The following is a 7,920-nucleotide window of genomic DNA, read 5'->3' as shown; positions in this document are numbered from 1 at the left end:
CATTCATGATTGGGATTATACAACATAATTATTTTACTACATGATATATACGATTATAAAATGTTCAATAAAGTTCAATTTCATTATAGGTAGAGATTATAATGTATTGTTAGATACTTACTATAATCGATTAAATTTTTAATATAATTTGCTAGATTCTGATATTAGTCTCACAACTAGATTACAATGAATCTAAGAGGTCAAACATAACAATCCAAGTGAAACGAAAAACTAATTACTAAGATTTGATGATCCATGGCTAGCTAGTACTTTCTAAGGGTAAAATAGTAATTTCATGAGAAAAAGTTCTATGAATGATTAAAACATTTTAATTGGTAAAGTGAAAATGAGATTAAATGTTAGCAGAGAGTTTAATTATAAGCAATAGGAAGGACTTATGTCAATTAGTGAAAGATTTTACTAATTACACATAATTTAAACTCTCTCTTATTTTTAATTATGCTCGAAATACATTCTCTTACTGCAACACCATAAAGTTCTCAGCTCTCTCTATATTTGTTTGGTGTGGATACTCTTGGAGTGATTACAAGAGTGATTCTTGAACTTTTGAGCTTAAAGGTTATCTCTTACACACCATAGCTATTTCCATTGATGCATGTTTTCTTTATCTAAACCATCGATTTGACATAGAAACCTCTTGTAAATTCTAGTTTGATTATTTAGCTATGCTTGTTATATTCATTGAGCATCTTCTTTTATCTAAACCATTAATTTCGACATAGAAACCTCTTATAACTTTTAAGAAGAATAAGTATTATTATTAGTTCCTGTGAAAAGAAGCACATTTCAAAAAGGAATGCAAATTTTTAAGAAACAAAAAAAATTAAACATACCACCAATAGGGCTAATATTGTTGAACGAGAGCCCAATGAGTTTATTGCCATAATATCTAAACTTCACATGACAACAAAAATTAAATTTGACAGGTGGTGGTATAATTCTAGAACAACAATTCATAGAAAACATGAATTACTGATATTAGAAAGTTGATTAGAAAGGTCATGGAAAACAACAATTCATAGAAAGAACTATGAAGAAGTTGATTAGAAAGTTTAATGACACTTCAAAGGTCATTGGCAAGGGAATGGTAGAATTATAATTTACTTCTGGAAAGAAAAATGATTTTAATAAATGTTCTACATTTCCAGATATTAGAAAGAATCTCATTTAAGTAGACATTTTTTGTAAAAAGAGAATTAAAGTTGTTCTTGAGGCAAAAAAAAAAAAAAAAAAACTAATATTGTCCAAGAATGATGTTTTTGTAGGGAAAAGGTACTCTTTGTGATAGAGAGTTTAAATTAAGTATCATTAATAAAACTAATGATTCTACTTATATGCCTGATGTCTTCTAATTAATGGCATTGTAGGTTAGCTCATGTTAATTATAAAACTTTAAGGTTAATGAGTAAGCATGATTATACCTAATGTAGAATAGATAGTGAAAGATGTGAAATTTGCTTACCAGCTAAATTAACTAGAGAACCTTTTCCAAAGGTAGATAAAAATTCTAATACTCTACAACAATTATAAACTTGGAGACTTGTGAGCTATATAGTTTGCTATCTAAGGGAAGTAATTAGTATTTATCTCATTTATAGATGATAATCCTATAGAATTCTATATATATGTGTGTGTGTGTGTGTGTGTTTGAAGAAAATGGGATGATACATCAAAGAAGTCCACCATAGACTTCACAATTAAATGGACTAGTAAAAAGAAAGAATAGAACTTTAGTTGAATGGTGAATGAAATGATTTTATATGCAAAACTTCTTACTAATTTGTGGGATGAAGCTTTACTGATGTGATTTATAGAAGACAAGAATGTGTGATCCAATAATGAAGGGCTATGACAAGAGTGTGATAGACTAGATAGAATTAAGAACATTGAAGATACAAGTTAAATGTAAGGAGTTTGATGTAACACTCAAAGATGACATGACAAATGATGTAAAGAGCATCAAACACATGACAAATTATATGACACATCCTTAGTGATGTTTTTTACTTGTCAAAATATGAAACAAAAGCTGAACAACTAAAAATACTAGGAAGCTGAACTTCAATTGAATTCTCTTGCTTTCTTCACATGAATTTTTACCTAATCAAACTTTCACTTTATATTTTGACAAGTAAACAATGTCACCAAGGATGTGCCATATCATTTCCCATGTGTTTGATGCTTTTAATGTCATTGTCATGTAATCTTTGAGTGCCACATTATACTTCTTACGTTTAGCTTGTGTCTTTAACATTCTTAATGTTATCCAGTCTATCATACTCTTGTTCTAGTCATTAAGATTAGGATTGCTATTATCCTTGAGATTATGTTTGTTATTATCCTATTTAGACTAGGGCTATAAATAATCATATAATCCTAGGATAGATGATAGACATTGACATAATGAAAGTGTGAGATCTTTTCTCTTGATTCTTTTGAGAACTCATGAACTTATTAAGAATATTTTCTAATGGAATTTAAATATGACTTGTTATTCTCCTTCTTTTCTATTCTAGAGAGTGGCGTCAGCTTATACCTTTGGTTCATGTCAATTATAGACATTGGGTCAATGTTTTTGTACTTTTGGTTCATGATTATCTATAATCATTAGGCCGAGGTTTTTATACTTTTGGTTTGTGTTAAGTATAGACATTGGGTCAAGGTTTTCTTTCACTTATATAAATCTAATTTAATTTTTTTGGGTTCTTAGCTTCCTTGCTTATGTGTAGGGTCTAATAGTTTATCTATGAGTGTAATATCCACAGGTGTGTTTAAGGTTATTTTAGTTTTTTTAGCATTTTTCATGTGTGAGGTTGTGCTTGAGAAGCGTTTATGCGATTTGTGGCATGTAGAGCCGTGTATGAGAGGCTACACACCTATGTATGATGTGGCAAAGATGGCAAAATAGACTTTTTGCATATAGTATATTTTGGTCATTTTTGGCTAGGATACACGTCCGTGTAAGTGGGAATCTAGTCAATAAATTTTGAATTTTGAGATAAAGATATATTTTATGGGAATCTTGCAATGTGGCTTTAATGTTTGATAATTGGCGTACACGCTTATGTATGTTTGTTTGATCTGAAAATAAAAACAGTCACAGAAGAGGTAGCTTTCATTTTTTCTCAAAATCTTGTTAGCAAAACATGAGAGAAAAGAGGATTGGAGAGCGCTAGGGTCATATTTTGCTAGGAGAAAAGGTTTTGGGAGTCGTTCAAGCCATAGGAAGACTAGCATTATCGTTTTATCAAGGTAAGAGTATGATTCTTTGTGATGTTTTTGTATTGGGTGTTACTGATGGTTTTGAATTGAATGAAATTATAGTTTAAAGTTGTTTGATTCCTGTTTAGCCATAATTCCCTTTATGTATGATTATTAATTTAGTGTTAATGGGTTGTTTGGGTTAGTAAAAGGATGGAAAATTCATTGAGATTCGTATGTGGACTAATGAACTTTTGATTTATTAGGTATGTGTGTACCATGTTGATGATGGATAATTCATTGATTCATGTGTGTAGCATGAAAAATGATTGTATGGTGAGATGTGGTTATGAAATATGTCTCTTTTAGAAGCGTTTTGGTAGTATTAGAAGTGTGAAAAGTGTAAGAGATGTAAAATCAGAATTCTGAAAATTTTGGAATTTGAATGACACATGTCCGTGTATATTGAGGAATATTCATCCATGTAAGTTGGGTATATAAGGGTGTTGAATTGGGAATAGAGACACTCCTATGTGGTATGAGACATACAATTGTATGCCCTGCACTAAAGTAAACTCTTGTGTGTTTTTGTCGTAAGTTGTGTAGATCGGGTAATACATGCTTATGTGTGAAGGATACACACCTGTGTAGTTTTAGGAAAATTTAGAAACATAATCCCTTGAAAGGGATTTAGAATGTATGGATTAGAGAAATGACAAACCTATCCCTATAAAGGTTATTGATAGAAGAAAGTTAATGATAAAACCCTAATGCAAGTTGTTGATAATGAAAATTCACAAGAGTGTGTCTGACTATGTAGACAATGACATGTACCTGACTAAATCTTATTCGGGTCAAAAAATTTGAGATAGTGTACAATAATGTTACAAGCCACCAATCTGTGTGGAAAGTAGTAGTGAAAGCAACATGACTAATAAATCAATATGATTCCATATTGATGATAGGCGTCATAGTAGAGGTCTAAGGACCCACTGTATGAGTAATATTGTCAATAGTCTAAGTTCGGTTGACATATGTATGAATGACATATAAGAATGACATTTAGGATGTCATAAACTTTCACATGATATTTGAGACGTCTATGTACACCATAAGGGTTAGTCATTCAAGATGACACCTTGTTATTAGGATACAATGATGGGCGTTAAGATAATCTAGATAGATATCTAAGATGCTGGAGAATATATCTATGAATTTTCTTAGGAAGAAAGTAACACCATTACATATATTACTTCTGCTATTTATTGAGTGCGAATCCACTCATGTGCTTTTTATGTGATTTTGCAAATAAGGTTCTGGAGCAACAAAATAGTGGCGGGGAGACTAGTGGAATGACTCGTTTTGATACATAAGGGCAAGGGACTTGGATGATATTCATTGTTATTTGTAAACCATTCATTACACTTTTATGGATTCTTTACATATATTAATGTATGTGAATTTGACTGTTATTGGTTTAGATTGATTTGTATGAACTTAGACTTACATTTAGATGCTTTCATTCAAATTATCCGGATAACATTTGAATTATGGTGCTTTATTTTAGTATACTTTCAAAATAGTGGGTCTGATTTGAATGTTTTGTATTTAATGATTGAAATAACATACTATATAAGTCTATCAAGTCATGTCTCTCGAGGTGCATATTCTGGATAGAGGTAAGTGCCTTAAGAGGGTGTTACAATGAGGTTCGCATCATTTACTAATTGTATATAAGTTTCACTTTATGAAATTCAGAAAGGTAGAAAACAAAATCTACGTTATTCTAAAGTTTGAGGTTGTATTACATTAAATAAAGTCATTGACCCTAAGAGAACTAAATTAGGACTTGTGTTTCCCTCTATGTGGAGGATGACCTAAAGTTTACTTATTAAAAGAGAAGCCCAAACAAGTTTTTTTCACTCACTTGGAGGAAAGCTAAATTGGTATTCTTGATAACCAATTAAAGAAATTAAAACCCCAAAAAGTTTAGGGTAGCAAATGGGTGGCAGAATTGGTTTTTACAATAGCAAACAAAGAAAAAAATTGTAGATTTTTCTAGTTAAGAGCAATCCTTCTAGGTTTGATCAACAGTCTCGATTCAGGTTAATTTATGGTCTGATTCAACTAAAAATTTAGGAGCATTTTCAAGACTCATTGATCATCATTTTGAAAGGTGAAGTTCGATTTTAGGTTCTGGAAAGTCATCTTTCAACCTTTGAACACAACTAATGTTTTTGGTGAGATTTTTTTGTATTTATTGTAGAAACTTGTTACATTTGCCAAGAAGATTTGTTCTTAAGGAGTCATGGATTTATATCTCTAGTTTTAACTAAAGAGATTTGTACCCAATCTTATCGATAGTGAAAATTTTTAGGTAGATTACGGTCATATTATTTTTTCTTTCTCATATTGAGGAGGTTATCACATTAAAAATTGCATGTGTTTTGTGTTTGTTTTTGTTTGCTTCCATATTTTTTGGTTCACACAAATTATGATGAAATTAATTCCATTGTGTATTGATTAATTATGTGAATTTACAATTGGGTTGTGTTTTTGTGTGGCTTCTTCTAACAAAGTGGTATTAGAGCCTTAGGTTATTGGATCTTGTTGGTTTGCGTTGAATGATGGAAGCTAATACAAGTAGAATGGTTACCCTTAATAGCTCAAATTATTATGTATGGAAAGGTAAGATGGAAGACCTCTTATATGTGAAAGATTATTATTTCTTAGTATTTAGTTTTGGGAGGTCGAAAGATAAATCTGATGAATAATGAAACTTATTTCATAGACAAGTTTGTGGTTACATCAAACAATGGGTTGGTGATAATGCTTTGAATCACGTCAGTTGTGAGACACATGCACTCATGTTATGTAATAAGCTTGAATAATTTTATGTTAGAAAAACCAAAAATAATAATTTGTTTTTAATTAAACAAATGATGATGTTAAGGTATAAAAAATGTGATGCCATGACTGATTACTTAAATAAATTTCAAAGGATTCTTAATTAGTTAGTAGGAATGAGAATCAGGTTTGATGATAAGGTACAAACACTATGGTTGTTAGGTACTTTATTGGACTCTTAGGAGACATTCCAAATATCTTTATCTAATTTTGCCTTTGATGGTGTAATTACTATAGACTTGACAAAGAGTAGTGTTCTGAATGAAGAGATAAGAAGAAAGGTACAAGGTTCCTCATAACAATCACAAGTGTTAGTTATTGAAAAAATGAGGAGAAGTAAAAACAGAGGTCTAAAAACTAAAGATAAAGGAAGAAACAAGTCTAACAAGTTTGTTGATACTGACTATTACTACTTGGTATGAAAGGGCATATAAAAAAGTATTGTCACCAACTAAAGAGATACATTAAACAAGGGAAAATGAAAGAGAAAAAGAATGATGATGGAGGTGAGGATGATTGAGTTGCCACAACCATTTTAGACTTTCTTCTTGTTTATGATGGTGAAGTTATAAATCTTGCATGCCATGAGACTAATTGGGTGATAGATAACGGTGTATCCATTCATGCTATATTTTATAGAGATTTCTTTACCTCTTACACATTTGGTAATTTTGGATGTGTTAAGATGAACAATGATGGTTTGGCTAATATTGTTGGTATTGGAGACGTGTGCTTAGAGACCAACAATGACATAAGGTTAGTCTTGAATAATGTTAAGCATATTCTTGACATTTGTTTGAATTTAATTTCCACAAGTTGACTTGACAATAAGGGGTATTGCAACACTTTCTGTAATGGTCAATGGAAGCTCACTAAAGGATAATTAATTATGGCTATAGGCAAAAAGTGTTCATCATTAAAGTAGTGAAAGATAAAGGTACAATGGAGTTATGGCATAGGAGGCTCAATCATATTAGCTTAAAGGGGTTGACTATTTTAGCCAATAAGAATATGTTTTCAGGAGTGCAAAATGCACTATTGAAGAAGTGTTCCCATTACTTGGTAGGAAAACAAAACAAGGTTGCATTCAAGAGTTCCCCTCTTTCAAGAATGCAAAGTACATTTGATTTAGTTTATTCTGATTTGTGTTATCTTATGAAAACAAAAACACTTGGTGGCGCTCTTTATTTTGTTACCCTTATAGATGATCATTCAAGAAAAATTTGGGTTTATATGTTGAAAACTAAAAATCAAATGTTAGATGTATTTAAGAAATTTTAGACCTTTATTGAGAGACAAACTAGAAACAAGCTGAAATGCATTAGAACTGATAACGGGGGAGAGTATATAGGTTCTTTTAATAAGTATTGCAAACAACAAGGGATTTGACATCAAAAGACATCTCTCAAGACTTAGTTGAATAGTTTAGCTGAAAAGATGAACATGACACTAGTTGAAAGAGTGAGATGTTTGCTTTTGTAATTGCAATTATTGATATCATCTTGGGGTAAGGCGTTGAACACTGTTGTTCATGTTTTAAATCTCACACTATATGTTCTATTGTTGTTTGATGTTCCAAAAAAAGTTTGGATAGGTAAGGATGTTTCTTATGATCATTATATGTCTTCAAGTGTAAAACTTTTGTACATATCCCCAAAGATGAGAGGTCAAAACTTGATGTGAAAATATGACAATGCATATTTCTTGGTTATAGGCAAGATGAGTTCGACTACAGGTTTTATGATCTAGTTGAGAAAGAACTTGTAAGAATAAAGATGTTGTGTTTATGGA

The 7,920-nt window shown here is 31.0% G+C and overlaps 1 long non-coding RNA gene across 1 annotated transcript; it reads left to right on the top strand.

Annotated features, from left to right (window-relative positions):
- The first annotated feature begins 2,433 nt into the window (after nt 1–2,433).
- On the top strand, nt 2,434–4,750 carry LOC123195395. Its single transcript, XR_006497449.1, has 2 exons — nt 2,434–3,273; nt 4,536–4,750. It is a non-coding gene; the product is annotated as an uncharacterized LOC123195395 (long non-coding RNA).
- The last annotated feature ends 3,170 nt before the right edge of the window (nt 4,751–7,920 follow it).

This window comes from Mangifera indica, chromosome 14 (genome assembly GCF_011075055.1).
Source record: "Mangifera indica cultivar Alphonso chromosome 14, CATAS_Mindica_2.1, whole genome shotgun sequence".
NCBI classification, from domain to species: Eukaryota; Viridiplantae; Streptophyta; class Magnoliopsida; order Sapindales; family Anacardiaceae; genus Mangifera; species Mangifera indica.
This window is presented reverse-complemented; position numbering and strand designations above follow the sequence as displayed.